Source organism: Panthera pardus, unplaced genomic scaffold (genome assembly GCF_024362965.1).
Source record: "Panthera pardus isolate Hobbes unplaced genomic scaffold, ASM2436296v1 HiC_scaffold_6, whole genome shotgun sequence".
NCBI classification, from domain to species: Eukaryota; Metazoa; Chordata; class Mammalia; order Carnivora; family Felidae; genus Panthera; species Panthera pardus.
Window position 1 is genome coordinate 102629096 of NW_026526991.1, and position 19388 is coordinate 102648483.

At 46.4% G+C, this 19388-nt stretch overlaps 1 protein-coding gene across 2 annotated transcripts in view; it reads left to right on the top strand.

The window, feature by feature from the left end:
* The window catches only part of CRACR2A (calcium release activated channel regulator 2A), a 130743-nt gene that overhangs the window by 1076 nt on the left and 110279 nt on the right, over window positions 1-19388 (top strand). Inside the window, exon 2 of one of the 2 annotated variants that reach the window (XM_019464815.2) lies at window positions 16920-17192. The exons of the other annotated variant lie outside the window; for it this stretch is intronic. The gene's annotated coding sequence lies outside the window, so the exon portion shown is untranslated. The remainder of the gene's footprint in view (window positions 1-16919; window positions 17193-19388) is intronic. 2 annotated transcript variants of the gene reach the window in all.

The window sequence follows — 19388 nt, forward strand, 5'->3', positions numbered from 1 at the left end:
TGAGAAGGTTTTTATAGACAGGTTCTGGCATTGAATGGACCATTTTAAGCCCGTATTGCCTTTATTTCCTTTAAACAACACACGCATACACAGAATGGCCCATTATTTCCACTCATCCATCAAGTGGTCAAGTAATTTCTTTGACATCTCAAATTGTTTCCTTTCCTTTAAGAGAAATTTGGTTAAGGCTTAGCTTAGTCAGAGCCAGAGGGTGTCCCATCCAAGTGTGCATGGCCAGTGAGAGCTGTCAGTCAAGTCAGAAGGTACCTGTGCCCACTGCCAGCCCCCGTAGGCACTGATGGGGGGAAGCAGAAAGGAGAGGGTGGTTGTGGGAAAAGAGGAAGGAGAGGGAGGGACACAGTGAAGAGAAAAGGAAGGGAGAAAGAGCTAAGTCCATGGCACAGACAAGTCAGTGGCATGGGCAGAGCTATGTTTGGGGATCTACACTTCAGGAACATGCTCCCCAGTACTTAGAGAGGCACAAAGCCGGGAGATAACCAGATGGACATAAAAGAAAAGACAAGAGCTAGTCAGCCTTAGAATTTATCGTGCAATCCATTCACTTATGAGAGTGAAAAGGAGAGTGTTAATAATGATGCAGGACACCCTGGACAAATTGGTCTTCCTTATGACAGCCAGTACACATTAACTGGAACACATATGCTTCCTGGTTGACGCTTCACTAACAACCCCATCACTCTGCTGTCATACTTTTTTTTATAGAAAAAGTAACTGAGGAACAGAGAGGCAAAGTATCGTGCCCACGGTCACGCAGCCAGTAAATGGTAGAGGCAGAATTTGAGTGTAGGCATTTGGGCTGTTTCAGAGCCTGGATCTGCAGTATCACATGACCCTGGCCCTCCACCACCAGCATTAAGATAGAGAGGACTCCCCTGTCCCCTTCCAGAACTCAGCATGTGAGCTTTTAGGTAGTTGTTTCCTCTTATATCTGCTCTCAACCGTTAGCTTAGCATGACATCAGCTGGATAGGAAGCCGAGCTGTGGTCAAAGCTGTAGTGACAGAGGAGGAAGCACGCTGTGGGCCTTGTCCTTACAGGCTGCACCTTGTTTAGACAGCCTTGGCCTCGGGTCTCTAGGTTCTGATTCATTCCTGCTTTGTAGCCACTCTGGCCTTTCAGACTGGGTCCCTGAGGATGTTTGGTCTGGGTTAGATGTAACAAGATCCTCTGGAGGGCCTGTGTTGGGAGTGGGTTCCTAAAGGCCCTCTACTGCAGAGTGACTCAAGGGGGCCACTGTCTGACGGACAAAGTTACATTCAGTGGTCCCTCCCAACTTGAGGAATATAGGATTTTCTTTTGTGACAGATTCTTATGCTGACAGGCATTCCCTTTGTCAGTTTGTTTTGGCTCCTAGCCCTGGCTTTCTCAAAATGTCAGTGGGGCTCTTTCTTCCCTGACCTGCTTGTTGACACACTCTGGATGGGCTGGCCTGGGGAGGCATTGCTGGGGGCAGCATCTTAGCGGTGAGCAGGGTCTGGCCCTGGGTGATGCTCTGGGCATTTCTAGGAGATGCAGGAAGGTGGGAGCAGACAGGCTTCCCATGTGGTTCAGGTTCCAAGAACCTCTGTCCCCACTGACCTTGTGCTAAAGACCCCTTATTCACATAACAGAGCTACCTTGCCCTGGGGGCTGGGCCTGAGAAATTGTGGGAGGGAAGGAACCTTCCTTCTTCTTCTTCTTCTTATTTTTTTTTTTTAATTTACTCATTTTTGAGAGAGACAGAGACAGAGCATGAATGGGGAAGGGGCAGAGAGAGAGGGAGACACAGAATCCAAAGCAGGCTCCAGGCTCTGGGCTATCAGCACAGAGCCTGACGTGGGGCTCAAACCCATGAACCGTGAGATCATGACCTGAGCCGAAGTCAGACACTTAACCCACTGAGCCACCCAGGCGCTCCCAGAAACCTTCCTTCTATAAGGGAGCTCCAGCAGTGTGGCTGGATTGGCTCAGCACCCAGCCCTTGCTCCTTGCGCTCTCCTGGGTCTGTGCAATCCTCTGCCCTCCTGGGCTTGGAGGAAAGGTGAGAAGGTACAACTTAGCACCCAGGCTGGAGTGTGCCAAGACCCTCTGGGGCCATGGTGTGGGTGCCCTCCCCCCGCAGGGCCTGCATTTGCCTTTCTGGCCAGGCAACTTCCTTAGCTCCCCTTTTAATTCACAGCAGCACCAGGGAAGTATGAGCCTGGCTACAATGGCTCAGTTGCCAGTGCAGACAAGAAGACAATCTCCCATTAGCTGGACAATGGGTTTATTTTCACTTTATTTACTTTAGAGATTGCTTAGTGTTGAGCTCCAGGATTTGCAGCTGGCCCAGGTACTTGGATGGAGCTTTGCCACATTGAATCCACATAACCCCACACCTGTACTCGATGGGGTGGGAGGGGAGGAAGATGGACTTCCAGCAGCCCCACCCTGAGTAAACACAGAACTGAACCCCCATTTTACAGATGAGGAAGCCAAGGCTCTGAGAAGTAGAGTAATTTGCCTGAAGTCATATAGCCAATAAGAGGCCAATCTGGGGGGCACCTGGGTGGCTCAGTTGGTTAAGCGTCCAACTCCCAGTTTCGGCTCAGGTCATGATCTCACAGTTCCCCAGTTCGAGCTCGCATCCGACTCCGAGCTAACAACACAGAACCTGCTTGGCATTCTGTCTCCCTCTCTCTCTCTGCCCCTCCCTGACTTGTTCTCTATCTTTCAAATAAAAGTTAACTTAAAAAAAAAAAAAAAAAAGAGGCCAGTCTGGGATTTGAACTTGCAACCTGGCCCCAGGGCCATGCCTCAACCATCCCTCAGCTTGCACCTCTGAATGCTGAACCCAGAACCAGAACCAGACTGGCTCTGACTCTGACCAGCCATGTGTCCTCAGCCTGAGTTTCTTCCCTCTTCAGTGAAATGGGAATAATTACCTGCCAGTCTGCCTTGGGTGAGCAAATAGGTATGAAAGGGCACCGCAGTGAAGGCTTTCAGGAGCCCTTTGGTCGTGGTGTCTTTTGCTGTTGAGCTCGACCATCCAGGTCTTGTCGCTCCTTGCCAGCATGCCCATCTTAGCCCCCGCTTCCCCAGAGGACAGGGACAACTTCTCTCACCTAATCAGCATCTGTGCTTCCTGAGCTCCTCTTGGCCACCTAAGGGCCCCCAGGGGACCTGACTTAAGAAGAGAGGCCACGTCCCTTCAGCCAGCATTCACAGTCCCCTTGGAGGGTTAGTCTAAAAAAATGGCCAGTCCTGTTGGCGTTCAGAGCAAGCAGAGTCAAGTATATATCTTGTGGCCTCACAGAGCAAGTGGGATTTGAGCTGAACCCAGAAGAGTGGGTCAACCTTGGAAAGACACAGAGGAAAGTGGAGGCGTTGGAGGTAGAGCCTGTGACAGGGTACGAAGCACAGTGGGCAAAGGCATGCTGGTGAGCCGCAGGAGGGCCTTCCTGATTGAAAGGTCCCCACAGAGGCCTGTGTCACCGAATCACTGTGTCCGGCTTCCAGCAGAACTCCACACCACATTGCTGCCCTTGTGCTTGTAATGACAGCTGGGAAATGCTGTTGGGCCCCAGTGAGGCCAGGCCCAGGCCACAGGGCATTTATAGCAGGAGTGCCCTGAGGCACAGGACAGCCCTTTACTCTCTGGAATGGTGGCACCAGGCTGGCATGCCTTGCTGCGGACACCAGTGAGGTCATGGCCAAGGGGGTTAGAGACCCTGGCCAGAGAGGCTACATGTGCCTCCAGCTAGGGTTTATATTTCTGTGGGGAAGGGGGGGTGTGTGTCAAAGCCACTCTGTTTATAACCTGAACAAGACAGCAGCACCACTGTCCCCAGAGAACATGGAAGGGAAGGGGTGGAGGTCCTTGGAAGCTTCCTTCTATTTCATCTGAATTATGGTCAGAAATTACTATCGGGGAGATACCATCAGAAAAGACGAATTGTTCTGCATAAGAATCTTAGCTCTTTCTCTGATGCCATGATCCGTGGTGGCTGTGGGTTTTCAAGTCTTCTGGCAGCTTGTATGAAACAGACATCCTGGGGGCACCTGGGTGGCTCAGTGGGCTGAGTGTTCGACTTTGGCTCTGGTCGTGATCTCCCGATTCGTGAGTTCGAACCCCGCATCGGGCTCTCTGCTGTCAGAGCAGAACCCACTTCAGACCCCTCTCTCTCTGTCCCTCCCCTGCTTTTGCTCTCTCTCAAAAGTAAATAAACCTTTACGAAAGTAATAAACAGATGTCCTGGGTAAGGATCAGCTTCATGCGAAAGAGGTGGTAGCCTTCAGTGGTGTCTGGGTGCACAGACACTGCCTTCCCTGAGTCCCACAGAGAGAAGGCGACCCTAATTCTCCTTTCTGTTATTTTTGTTTTAATGTCTTCAGTGGGCTAAGAGTTCAGTTTTAGGATATTGTTTTATTTTAGAGTTTTTTTGTTTTTTTGTTTTTTGTTTTTTGGTAACTTGGTCTTTTTTTTAATTGGAGTCAAATATACAGAACATAAAATTTACAATTTTAACCATTTTTAAGTGTGTAGTTCAGTGGCATTAAGAACATTCACAGTGTTGGGGCACCTGGGTGGCTCAGTCGGTTAAGCGTCCAACTCTTGATTTCCACTCAGGTCATGATCTCACGGTTTGGTGAGTTGGAGCCCCGTATTGGGCTCTGTGGGAAGCCTGCTTGGGATTCTCTCTCTCTCTCTCTCTCTCTCTCTCTCTCTCTCTGCCCCTCCCCTGCTCACACTCTCTCTGTCTCACTAAAAATAAGTAAATAAACTTAAAAAAAACAGCATTCACAGTGCTGTGTAGCCACCACGACCACCACCAGACGTGTCTTCATCTTCCCAACTGATACGGTGAGGTATTAACCCTGACCCCAGAGAGTTCCCCAATCTTGCTGTGTCTCAGCTTCCTTTCTCGCAGTGGCCTAGCTATCAGATGCCCCCTCCACTTGGGCAATCTTTTTGCTGCTCTTCCTTGATACTTGCTGGGGTGTTGTTGTTGTTTTTTTACTCTTTGTTTCTGCCACACGAGCTTCTGTGACACTACCCTCCTTTGGGCTGGGTTCTGTGCTGAGCACTTTATACAGCACCTCATATATTTCTCCCAATGGTCCGCTATGGTAGTTACTATCATTCATCCTTCGAGATGAGGATGCGGCATCAGAGATGCAACATCCTGAGGCCATGGTAATGCCAGAGGCCGGGATTGACTCTGGACTCTCTGACCTTCCTCCTTCGTCTGGATGGGAATGCCATTGTATAGAATCAAGCACAGCGTCTACTCCAGAAGGTTTCTAGAATCTGCAAAACTTTGGGTATATGTCACATGAACCATCTTCCATTAGGATTCCTCACTGGAGGCTTTAGCCAAAAAGGGTTTGCTTGTAAATAGCTTAATTACATACCATAGATAAACTGCTAATGGAATTTACCAAACTGCTAAATTAAGCTTCTCAACTAATTACACATGTACTATAAAGTGCGAGTTTAGCTTTGACCGTGCATGGGTCCCTCCCACGGCGAGATAGATGGTGAATTCTCTTTGGCCATAGGGATTTGGTCACCATGTCAGTTCTTATTCTTAATCACGAGCAGTTGTGCTTTTCTGTCCCCTCTTGGTGTTCTGATGAAGCCTGACTCTGCATTTACTCAGGGCAATGTAATTTATCCCTACAACATGTTTGTCCTGACTACAAATGTGCCAGAATGTATTTCCTGTTTCTTCAGCAGACATTCTTTCCAGCATTTTTATCTTTTGCAGTGTGTGTCTCTTTGGCACCTTTCTCCTCCTCCTCCTCCTCTCCTCCTCCTCCTCCTCCTTTTTTTTTTTTTTTTTTCTGTACTAAATGACTTATTATTTTGTAAAAAATAATTGATTGTCAAATTGGCTTCCATACAACACTCAGTGCTCATCCTAACAAGTGCCCTCCTCAATGGCCATCACCCACTTTCCCTTCTCCCCCACCCCCCATCAACCCTCAGTTTGTTCTCTGTATTTAAGAGCCTCTTATGGTTTGCCTTCTTTCCTCTCTGTTTGTAACTAGTTTTTTCCCCTCCCCGCCATGGTCTTCTGTTAAGTTTCTCAAGATCCACATATGAGTGAAAACATGTATCTGTCTTTCCCTGACTGACTTCTTCCATTTAGCATAAAACCTCCAGTTCCATCCACATTGCTGCAAATGGCATGATTTTATTCTTTCTCATTGCCAAGTAGTATTCCATTGTATCTATAAACCACATCTTCTTTGTTCATCAGTTGATGGACATTTAGGCTCTTTCCATAATTTGGCTATTGTTGAGATTGCTGCTATAAACATTGGGGTACAAGTGCCCCTATGCATCAGCACTCCTGTATCCCTTGGGTAAATTCCTAGCAGTGCTATTGCTGGGTCATAGGGTAGATCTATTTTTAATTTTTTGAGGAACCTCCACACTGTTTTCCAGAGCGGCTGCACCAGTTTGCATTCCCACCAACAGTGCTAGAGGGTTCCCATTTCTCCACATCCTTGCCAGCATCTATAGTCTCCTGATTTGTTCATTTTAGCCACTCTGACTGGCATGAGGTGGCATCTCAGTGTGGTTTTGATTTGTATTTCCTTGATGAGGAGTGATGTTGAGCATCTTTTCATGAGCCTGTTGGCCATCTGGATGTCTTCTTTAGAAAAGTGTCTATTCCTGTCTTCTGCCCATTTCTTCACGGAATTATTTGTTTTTTGGGTGTAGAGTTTGGTGAGTTCTTTATGGATTTTGGATACTAGCCCTTTATCTGTTATGTCATTTGCAAATATCTTTTCCCATTCTGTCGGTTGCCTTTTAGTTTTGTTGATTGTTTCCTTTGCAGTGCAGAAGCTTTTTATCTTGATGAAGTCCCAATAGTTCATTTTTGCTTTTAATTCCCTTGCCTTTGGAGATGTGTTGAGTAAGAAATTGTGGTGGCTGAGGTCAAAGAGGTTTTTTTTCCTGCTTTCTCCTCTAGGGTTTTGATGGTTTCCTGTCTTACATTCAGGACCTTCATCCATTTTGAGTTTATTTTTGTGTATGGTGTAAGAAAGTGGTCTAGTTTCATCTTTCTGCATGTTGCTGTCCAGTTCCCCCAGCACAATTTGCTGAAGAGACTCTTTTTTCCATTGGATACTCTTTCCTGCTTTGTCAAAGATTAGTTGGCCATACATTTGTGGGTCCAATTATGGGGTCTCTATCTATTCCATTGGTCTATGTGTCTGTTTTTGTCTGGCACCTTTCTTCTTGCTTTCCATCACCCTGTCTGTGGACTCTGCTGGCCCCTGCTGTGTTGCCTCACACTCAGATTTCTAGGGTTCATCTTTGCTTGGGGCTCAGGGTTTCGTTTTTGGGAGATGTGGCTTAAGTCCAGGAATGAAGTCAGCTGGAGAAACAGCAAGGTATCCAGCAGACTTTGACATGGGCTCCCTGCATAAGATAATTTATTGAGTACCTACCATGTGCCAGGCACCATTTCTAATCTAGGACTTAGCATCCCCATTTTACAGATGAGGGGACTGAGGCTCAGAGTGGTTAAATAACTTGTCTGAGTTCACAAATCTAATTCTAGATTAGATACTTACATCAAGGACATCTCCCCCATTGCTGCTGATGCTTCTGTATCAGAAAGGCTCCCTGCAAAGGCTAATCCCTTGGGGGGTGCGGTCTGCTGAATAACAGAGCTCTGTTAACACACCTGTAACATGGGAGCAGATTCCTCTGACTTGGCACTAGGTAAGCTGCTCCAGGCACAGGCCAGTCAGAAATATAGGGATGGGAGGACTGATTGAGAAGTCTGCTCTAGCATTTTTTAAGGAATGTGATTTTAATATACTGGACCGCTGCTTGAATCAGAAACAAAGACACAAAAAGGAACTGCTAAGTGAAATGAATGTTAATGAAAAAAAAATTACTAGGCCTCCATTATGTAATTACACATTGCAAACTAAAAATATTTTTTTAAACATGCAAGCCCTATTTGCTGGAGTTAGAAATAGAATGAAGAGCTCTAATTTGTTCTGAATAACAATCACATTACACCACTTACCACATCTGAATTTTCGGATACTTCAGGGGCTAAGTGAATGTGGTTTTAGTGATTATTAATGCCAGCCTCCCCCACCCCCCCCCCCCACAAAACCCCAAAACTTAAACAAAATGGATCAACAGGTAGTGATTAAGCACCTACTGTGTGCAGTACATTGTGCTGGCAGAAAGAACAAAGGCCCTAATACTTGTGTTGACAGCATAGGCGACTGTTACAAAGAGGGCAAGACAGAGTGTGTACTCTGGAAGGAAATGGGCTTTAGAGAAGGCGTAACAGTGTAGGTGAGAACTGAGCTGGGCTTTCAGTGATAGTGGAATTCAGCAGATGGGTGGCCACATCGAGTCCTGGGAGGAGTGTTCCATGAGAATCCTTCAGTTCATTTTAATAGACAGTGTCTAAGGGCCCTTCTGAATGGAAATTAAACCCACAAGACATGCTTTAACCCTGCCGATAATTTTTTAATGTTTTTAAATTTATTTTTGAGAGAGAGAGAGAGAGAGAAGAAAGATTGAGCATGAATGGAGGAGGGGCAGAGAGAGACGGGGACAGAGGATCCGAAGCGGGCTCTGTGCTGACAGCAGAGAACCTGATGTGGTCCTTGAGCTCATTAACCATGAGATTATGATCTGACCCGAAGTCGGATGCTTAACCGACTGAACCACCCAGGTGCCCCAACCCTACCAATATTTTCAAGGGTTACCTCCTCCTCCTGCTGGCCATTACCGACCCAGTTTACCCTCTAAAAAATGTTAGGAGCCAGAACTCTCTGATCCTTCCTCTCTCACGTGGACAGAGATGTTGTATAGAATTCAGCACAGCCTGTCCTGCCTGGGCACATGTGTGTCTGCACTCGGAGGGTTCTAGGCTCTGCATGGGTGCAAACCTGTGTTATATGGACCATGCTCCATTAGGATGGAGATGTGTTAGAACCACGCAGAAGGTTCTATAGGGCTGTAGAGTGGAAGCAGGCAGGGCCACCCACAGAGACTCACACTCTTTGTACAAAGTAATCCACCAGGAAAGCTACCCAAAACAGACAGAGAGGAGAAGCCCAGGTGATAACTCCTTTAACAATAGCCCACCATTGGCTTCTTTCATGTCTGCTGCCTGATTTCTTTTCAGCCTAGTTGTGGGGCACACCTGAGGCCTGGCAACAGCCTTTACCATCCTTTCTGCCCCTACCTGCCTGGGTCCCTTACTAGTTCACGCACCACACAGCCATGCCATGCTGTCTGCAGCTGCAAAGTCAGGGCCAGGCTGTCCCAGAGGACTTTAGAAAGAGATGTTAACTAGCACAGTGACGGTCATGGCTGACTGTCTTGTCCTCACCCACGGAACACATGTGTCCACGCCACTGCTCAGGGCCGTTAGCCTATAAACTCCAGGCTGATTGGGCCTAAGTAATGCTCCTGAGCGTGTTTTCTTCTGTAGCTTAAGACACAAGCTGAGTGACAGAGTCACGCCTCATGTCCCCCTGAATGCAAATACCAGTCTGATGGAAGTCCTAATGGGGTTCTCTTAGGATGTAGTTCTCTTAGGATCTGGCCCCCGGAGTGGAAGCAGGCAGTCGGGTAAGACCAGAAAGCTCAAGCGGAGCAGTTATACTTGGCAGCAAGTTTGTGGCACTTGCTCACTGTTATTGGCCTCAGCCACCCACCCCACTGATGGCCCCATGCCCGTCACATCTCTTAGGCATGTTGTGAACAGTAGAATGAAGCAGTAACAATGGGAAACCACTTTACAAGGATAAAACCTTTTAAATGGAGGCTGCTTATATTTTTTTTGCAGCCAAGTAGTCCCCATCCATTCACCAGACTGAGCTAAATTGACCATTTGCTTTGTAGGTCTTTAAAATAGGTCCGTGGGGAATCGGCTCAGGCCTCAGTGCCATTTACCAATAGGGTGAGCTTGGCCAGTGACCAGAGTCCAGAGCTCCCAGCTTGCAGGACTCTCAGGCAGAAATGGGAAGGGTCCAGGCTGACTGGCGCCTCGGGGAGCCCGGGTTCCGTTTCATCCGCAACAGCATGGAGATGCCCCACAAATAGAGGTGTTAATCTGAGGCTTTGTCGTCTGTAAGAAACGATCCACAGTACATCCTGATATCCGGAGCTCCTGCCCTTCCTTCACAAATATTTGCCCAGGGGTATAGAGAGTAGAGGTAGCTGTGGAGAAGAAAGGATGGAGCATGGTGCCTGGCTGCGGGTGCAGGTGTGTGTGGTCAGACACCTGTCAGCTTCACTTGGTGTAGATTCAAGTTCTCATTCACTGAGTGCCTCCCATGTACCTGAGTTACGAGACAGGACTATTACTCTCATCCTTAGCTTAGAGGTGAGGAAGGTGGAAGCCAAGCCACCTGCTCAAGGTCATCCGGGTAATAAGTGTAGAATCAGAATTCAAATGCAGATGTTTGGACTACAGATCCCCGACTCCCAACAAGCTAAGACCAGTATGCTGACGATGATCCTTCCTGCGGACCAAGCTCTTTGCTGTTTGCACAGCAGTCCCATGCTCCGCTTTTAAATCTTCACAGCAGAGCAGTGAGGTGATTATAATGCTGGGTGTTGTATGCTCCACTGTGCATGTTAAATGAAATGATGCCTATGGAAACACTTAGTAAATTGTAAGATGCTCTCCAAATATGATATAATTACTGCCTCCAATTTACAGGTGAGGAGAATAAAATCAGAGAGGTTCAGTGGCTTGACTAAGGACACATGGGAACAAATGGAAGAGTAAGGATGCCAGCCCAGGTCTTAGGACTTCAGGACTGGTGTTAGTTGTTTCCTTGACACAATCAAGGGAAGATTGGTTCTGGATTTGTCCTTCCCTTCCCTGTTTGTTTTTTCTTTTCCTTAATGTTTATTTTTGAGATAGAGCGCATGTGCACAGGAGAGGGACAGAGGATCTAGAGCAGGTTCTGCGTTTACAGCAGCAAGCCCAGCACAGGGCTTGAACCATACGGGGCTCGAACTCAAGAACCACAAGATCTTGACCTGAGCCAAAGTCAGATGCTCAACTGGCTGAGCCACCCAGGTGTCCCTATCCCCTCCCTGGTTTTGTCCACCCCCACTCCCTATCACCCCCCCCCCCCGCTGCCTTCTAGATTGTTGCCAAATGAAAATTAGGCAGAGAACTTCAAAGGGTCTAAGCTAACTTTTCTTAACTGCCTTTTCTCTTCTTTCGTAGTCCTTGTGAAACAAAGTGAAGTCCAGGATGGAGTCAGGGAGAGTGTCTCAGCATGGGGACAGGGGTGCAGAAGCTGCAGCAGAGGGGTCATCTGTGTGCCTCCTGCTGTCTCCTGGTTGTCAGAAGAGCCCTGGGACAGGGAAGCAGGTGGAATGAACCATTTTGCCCTATGGATGGACAAACACATTTTTTATGATCTCTTAAAACTGCGAACGTAGGTTATCTTACAATTGTGAGTTAAATGGAAATCCAAAGTGTACATATCCCTGGAACGTGTGTGTGTGCACATGCAGTATTTTAAAAATAGAGATATCATATTTGTTTGGAAGATATTGGGCTTGATACTGAAAAGATAACAAGGAAACAGCTGCTAAGCATCAGCTCTGTAGTGCAGATTCATATGCTGTGACAAAGTGCCAGAATTGTATCTTCCACCTGAAGCAGAGGCAGTAATTCTCTGTTGCTAACAGTGTCTTCCTTCCTTGTTTATTTATTACATTTTGAAGAGATAGGAAATTAGGATTTATTTTACATCTTCTGGAGGCAGAAGCTATGTTGAGAGCATTTGTATGTGTCTGCTCATTTATTCCTCACAACAGCCTTGTATAAGTGGTATTATTATGTGAATTTTTAAATTTTATTTATTTATTTTGAGAGAGAGAGAGGGACAGAGAGAGACAGAGAGAATATGAATCTCAGCAGGCTCTGCAGGGTCAGCAAGAAGCCCGATGCAAGGCTCCAGTTCCCACAAGATCATGACTTGAGCTGAAACCAAGAGTCAGATGCTTAACTGACTAAGCCACATAGGCGCCCCATATGAATTTTTTAAAAACATTTTATTTTAAGTAATCTTTACACCCAACATGGGACTTGACCTTACAACCCTGAGATCAAGAGTCTCATGCTCTACCAACTGAGCCAGCCAGGTATCCCTATTATATGAATTTAATTTTTTTTAATCTTTATTTATTTTTGAGAGAGAGAGACAGACATGAGCAAGGGAGGAACAGAGAGAAAGGGAGACACAGAATCGGAAGCAGGCTCCAGGCTCTGAGCTGTCAGCACAGAGCCCAGATATTCCATTATCTGCAGAAGTCCCTGACCAGTGAATTCCTTCTTCTCTTGCCAGCTCATCATGCTCTTAGAGATATATTTTTAAAAAATGTATTTTGTACAAGATTTTTCCATTGTTTTTAGTGCAAGGGTGGGGTGGTGGTGGTGGTCAAAGTACTTAGCCTACTATAATGCCAGAAAAAGAAGTTTAGAATATTTATTTGAGGATGGCACTTGTTGGGATGAGTACTGGCTGTTGTATCTAAGTGATGAATCATGGGAATCTACTCCTGAAGCCAAGAGCACACTGTGTACTCTGTATGTTAGCTAACCTGACAATAAATTATGTATATATGAAGAAAGAAATTCTGTTAAAAAGAATTGACAAAATTGGGGCACCTGAGTGGCTCAGCCAGTTAAGCGTCCAATTCATGATCTCAGCTCAGGTCTTGATCTCAGTGTTGTGAGTTCAAGTCTTGTGTTGGGCTCCACCCTGGGTGCAAAGCCTACCTAAAAAAAAAAAAAACAAAATGGCAAATTATGAGTGGGAAGAGTAACCCAATGGAGATTGGCCTCTGGGACCTAGAATTGTCCACACTGTACTGAATGTAGTTTATGAACACCCTGAACAGTGCATGTGTGCCTTAATGAGAAGCCAGCCAGCATGGCTTTCCAGCCCAAGTGGTAGAGTGATGGAGGCTTGTTCTGCTCTGTGCCCCACCCCCCAAGGACATGACCTCAGAAGTAGTACAAGCAAACAAGATGAGGAGGTTTTCAAGAGACCTCCTATCTGAGGGATCATTTTATCTCTAAGGGGTTAGAGGCACCCTGAGGAGAGGAGGCTGGGTAAGACTTGTCTCCCAATTGCTGCTATGAGTCATGGAGAGCCACTGGGGCTTGGTCTTGTCTCTGTTTGGAATTCAGGGGCACATGTTACTCCAGCTCAGTGATCCTCTGGGAGTATCCAAAATGGACATAGAGAGGACCATAGAGCACAAGCTGGCCTCAACCCCCCTCCCTATTTACCATATCCAATCCCTCAGTCCTCCTGATCCCACCTTCTAAGAAGTTCTAGAATCTCCCACCTTGGTCCAGGACACTACCATCTCTCACCTGGGCTATAATATTCCCCCACCTGCTTTCGGTACATCCACTCACCATTCCATCTTTCCCTTACCCATTCTATTCCCCACAAGTTGGCCAAAGTTATATTTTAAAAAACAAATCAGATTGTGACTGTCCCAAACTTTTAGACTACAATATCAGTGATTTACTAAAACTGCTTGGATGAAGTCCCAGATCCCTAACCCGGCCCCCAGAGCCCCTTCATCCCGCATCCCTGGCCACTCCCTGCCATGTTAAAATTGTTCTCTTCACTTCCATTTCCTTCCATTTCCTGAACACATGAGAGCTCTTTCTCCTTGAGGGTGTTTGCAGGGGCTGCTCCTTGTCCCCGCTCTCCATCCTCTTCCCTGGCTCACTCCTGTTCGTCTTGGGGAACTCACCTTAAACATCCCTTCCTTTCCCTCATCTTCTGTCTCTGCTAGTGCTGTTGCTTTCCACTCCCTAGAGCAAGCATTCTGTATGTCTTCATGTCTTCATCAGAGCCACTTCCCTCACTTGTGATTCCATCATTATTTTTGTCATGTCTGTTCATTGTGTGTCTTCCCTCACCACCTGCTGGGGGTTGGATTCATGTGTGTCCTGCTTGTCACTATATCTCCAACACAAAGTACAACGCCTGGCTGGAGTATGGTAGATATTGCTTCTCTAGAGAATAAGTCTATGAACGAATCTGGCTTCTGCCTCTATCCCTCCACTGGGACTGCTCTTTCTGAGTTCACCTGTGACCTCCCCATTGCTAAATCCAGTCTTTCTTCTCAGTCTTGACACTTGACACTTCCTCATTGGAAGCCATTGTCAACCCTCTGCTTCTTTAGACATTCTCCAACTTTTCTCGTCCTTGGATTCTGAGACAACATTCTTTCCTTTATTTTCTTCTGCCTCTCTAAGTTCTTCTTCTGAGTCTCCTTTGCTCACTTGCTCCAGAGTCCCTTAAATGTTAGCATCCTGCATGAATCCAACCTTCACTCTTTTCCTTCCTACACAATCTGTGATCAGCCTTAACTTTATCGTGGTCTCGGGTATCACATTTATTCAGGTGAACCCCAAACCTATGTGTCCAGCCTGGACCCCACCCCTTTCTTTCTCATTGTATTTTGAAATACCTTCATCCCGATATGCCACAGATACCTCAGTATTCACGTTTCCTAAATGTGCTTAATTATCTTCCCTGCCAGACTTGTTCCTTCTCCAGCATTTCCAGTCTAGCTAAACACTTTCTCCACCGACCTAACTTCTGAAGCTAGAAGCTGTGGAGGCATCCTGGATAACTCTGCAAACACTGTATCCCATGTCCAGCCGTTATCACAGCCTGTCTCTTACATTCTCCTCTTGCATCCCTGTTTCTGTGCACTACCACCAGCTTAGTGCAACCCCTGCTCTTACCTGGGCTTCCACCTTCTGGCCGTTTCCCCTCCGGTCCATTCCTAACACCAGTGCAGAGATCTTGCCCCAAAGAACAAAGCTCAATCATGCCACTTCTCTGCCTCACCTCCCACCTTCATTCAAAATGCCTATACCATAACGCCCATTCTCCTTAGGCTAACCTGCAGGGTTCTTCAGATTTACCCCATTTTCCCTGCTGACTTTGCTTCTCTTCCCAACATCCCTCTTCCTCTGAACATTCTGAACGTGCCATCCTTTCTCATCATGTGTTTATGGTGTCAGTCAGGGGTTCTCAAACATTATGGGGCTTCCAGAATGACACAGAAGGCTTATTAAACACAGCATGCTGGATCTCACCTCCAGAGATTCTGGAACCACCTCCAGAGGTTCTGCTTCCGTAAGTCTGAAATGAGGCCCAAGATCTGAATTTGTAACAGGTTCCCAGGGGCTTCTGGTGCTGTTGTTCTGGTGACCGTTGTGAGAATCACTGATGTAGACGAGTCAAGAGTATGAGCCTGGGAGCATTGGCGCCAGGAATGAAATCCTGCCTCTGCCTCTCACTTCCTATATCAGCCTCTCCATGCCTCACTTTGCTTTTCCATAAAATGAGGCTAATAATATGAGCTACCTAATAGGCTTTGGTGGAGGACTAACTGAGTTAATACTCAGAAAGCACTAAAAAATAGTCAGTGCCTGGTTTGCTGTAAGCGCTCAGGAAATGTTCACCGCCATCATTGTTTATTATATTTTCATCATTATTCGTATCCTTGGTTGTGAAGGTCTTTCTGCTCACCATCTTCTACTCTTCCCTCAGGAATTAGTTTCTTTTCCATGGTGCTTTTGCTAGCACTGCCTACCCTGAGGTCTTCCATGCCCAGTGTGCACATCCTACCATGTGCTTGCCACATGGTACTTAACCTCCTTGCCAGGGGTGGGTCTCACCCACCAGGTACCCCTCAAGGCTTCATTTTTGAGTCCCTGTCTGGAATGTCATAGGGAACTCAAAATGTCTAATTAATTAAATGACCGAATTGGCATATACTGTAGAATTGATTACTGTATTGAAAAGATGGCCAAATGTGTCAAGTCTGGGGAGATGATGGACTACCAAGAAAAGGTGGGAAGATGGGGTGCCTGGGTGGCTCAGTCGGTTAAGTGTAGACCTAAGCTCAGGTTGTCATCTCGTAGTCCATGAGTTCGAGCCCTCTGCCGGGCTCTGCGCTGACAGCTCAGAGCCTGGAGCCTGCTTCAGATTCTGTGTCGCCCTCTCTCTCTGCCCCTCCTCTGCTTGCACTCTCTCTCTCTCTCAAAAATAAATAAAAAAGAAAAAAAAGAAAAGGTGGGAAGAGAATGATGTGGAAGTTTGGGAAGCTATAGTCAGTATGGTGAGATTGTGCTTCAGAAATATGGTCCTGTGGTTCCAGGAATGTCTGAACGCACATCACTTAGGATCATCTTAGCTGTAGGCAGTAAAAACAAAACTCCAAAACCCATTTCAGTGAACATAAACAACAGGGGTATTTATTACTTGTATAATGAGAAGTCTGAAGGTGGGGGAGTGACATCAGGGCTGATTAGTCCAGTGGTTGGTTCAATGATATCATCAAGGACCTGGGTTCTTTCTTTCTCCATTCTTCCCTTATGCTTATGCATTATGGTCACAACGTAGTTGTAGAAGGTCACCGTGTGGCTGGACAAGACAACATCCAGCAGAGGAAGAGGTTGCTGCATCTCTCTTTTTAAGAGCCAGGAAAACATTTCCAGAAACATCCTCAGGAGGCCCCTCTCATGTTTCCGTGACCAGAGGGAGTGACATACCCATCCCAAACTTGCCCACAGGCAAGGGGCCTGCATGTGTTCTGACTGGATAGGGCCCCTGAGCTGGGCATAGGTCGCCTATGCTGAGAGGTAACACAATTGGAGTTCTGTTGGAAAGGAGCAAGGGAGAGATGGATGTTGCTGAGGCAAGCAGTGATGTCTGCTTCAAAGCCAGACTCAAAGCCCATCTGGAAGTTCATTTGATAAGCAACAGGCTAAAAACTAAGTGACTTCAAAGGCCTTTTCTACTCTGAGAATCTATAATGAATTACGTGAAGTCAAAGTGAAAAGACCTTTCCTCTGTCTGTTCGACCTGCAGGTCATACCCTGACCACAGCTGCCCCTCAGGGGACTGGCCTGGAGCCAAAGTCAGGTCATCAGGCTGCTTGTCAAGGGTGGAGCCTCAGCCACTTGCCACTTTTCCTCATGAGCCCTGCCTGGGTGTCCACCTGGCACTCCCACTGCCACGTCTCTTCGTCTCAGAGCAGCCCAACCCGGAGGCCTGGGCTTCAGAGAGAGCTCCAGGAGAGCTCAGTCCTGTGTGCTGCCTCCCCGACCCCAGGCGTGGAAGCGGATGCAAGGCTTCCTTCTGGTAAGGACCGGAGGTTCCTAGAGGCAGGTATAGTGGGAACCTGCCAGGTGGCTGGGACAAATAAGCAAAGGTTTTGAGTGATGATGCAGATGACAGTATCTTTGCTAAGGGTCTCTGATTTTCTGTAGCCCCTCTTAAAACCTCTTCTAGGTGACCTCCCGAAGCAGACCCCCAGACCACCTGGATTTTGTGTTTCCTGCATATCAGATTTGTAGATAAGTGTAGAGTAGGCTTATTGTTCATGGTCTTCCTCTTTGAACAGGAAAAGGGAGCTGATAAGAAACTGAGGGGTAGCAGACAGTGATCATGGACAGCAGTGGGCATCCGCAGTGGGCAAGAGGTTTGGGTTTTAGGCCAGGAGCAGTGGTGACAGCTTCTAGAAATTGTCTACTAGCCTGACATTCCAACACTTTCCCAGGTCTTCCGGACACACATGTCAGAGCAGCTAAAATGAAATAAAGTGGAAGATTGAGGCCAGACAGCATCCAGTGGGATTTAGTTGGGAGTGACTTCTGTGGCATCCACTGGGGGGTGAGATCATGCTTATTTGGCCGATATGAAATGTATTGTGTTATATTACATATATGTATTATATATATATATAATGTGTATGTGTGTATATATATGTATATAATGTGCATGTGTGTGTGTGTCTCCCTCTCTCTCTGTCTCTCTGTCTCTGTCTCTGTCTCTTTCTCTCTCTCTCTCTCTCTCTCTATATATATATATATGTATTATATTTTTTGTGTCTGTCTGACATCTTCAATCACATTGTCAACTCCCTGAGGGCAGATAGAGAACATTTTCTTTTTCCTATGTTCTTCACAAGGTCAGTACTCAGTAGTTATTGACGAACTGAGTTTTTGTTGCATACCTATGCAATAAAACTTGATCAGCCAAGGTCCTAAAGTTTTCATTCACTGGGACAGAGTTGCCCTCTGTGTCTACCGAGCCCCTACTGAGATGGAACAGTGTCAGATGGCTCTGTCACTTGAGCTGGCCGGAGTGTATTTATTTCCTATGGCAGCCATAACAAAGTACCACCAACAGGGTGACTTAAAACAGCAGAAATTTATTATATCAGAGTTCTGGGGGATTGAAACCCAGTGTCAAGGTGTGGCAAGGCCATGCTCCCTCCCTAACCTGTAAGGGAATCCTTCCATGCCTCTACCCAGCTTCTGGTTGTTTGTTCGCAATCGTTAGCATTTTGTGGCTTGTAGCCACATAATTCACGCTCCACCTTCATTGTCACATGGCTTTCTCCCTGTGTGTCTATCTTCATGTGACTGTCTTATAAATACACCAGTCATACTGGATTAGGGGCCCACCCTATTCCAGTACAACCTCATTTTAGCTAGTGACATCTGCAATGACCCTGTTTCGAAATCAGCTCCCACTGGAGGTCCTGGGGGTTAGGGCTTCACCATGTCTTTATTGGAATTTACCCTGGAACACTAAGTGACCTCATTCAGGGTGACAAGATAGAAACACACAAAAGGCTAGGGGTGAATATTAACAGAGAGAGAATCCCAAGCAGGTGTGGGACTTGATCTCACAAAACCATGAGATCATGATCTGAGCTGAAATCAAGAGTCAGACTTCTAACCGAGTGAGCCATCCAGGCGCACCCCCCCCCCCGCTTTTATTAGTTTTATACATCCTTCTAGAGTTTCATTTTGCAAATATAAGTCATTACAAATATATCTTATGTCTCCATCCTGTTTTTTCTCACTATACACACTTCTTTTTAACCTTGCTTTTTTTTCCCTTCACTTAACTTATCTTGGCGCTCTTTTTCTATTAGTATGTTTAGAGCTTTCCCATCATTTTTTTAAAAGGGACATAGTACTTCATTGTAGGGATGTACCCTAATTTACTCAACCAGTCCCCTGCTGATGGACACAGGTTGTTTTCAGTCATTTGGCATTTATTACAAGTAATGCTGCAATGGGTAAGATTGCCATTTTGTATTGTACCTAAATGTACCTTAAAAATTCTGAAATGTCTATGAATTGTCAAGAGGACTGGAAACACTGGGTTCTAATAACCATATGCTGACCACTGGTTTGGACATTTTCCCAACCCTTATCCCCACCCCCCAATTTGTCATCTTTTTTTTCTTCTTCTTTTTTTTTCTTTTTTGGAGGGTAGGGAGGCCAGAGGGAGAGAGAGAATCTTAAGCATGAAGCCTGACAT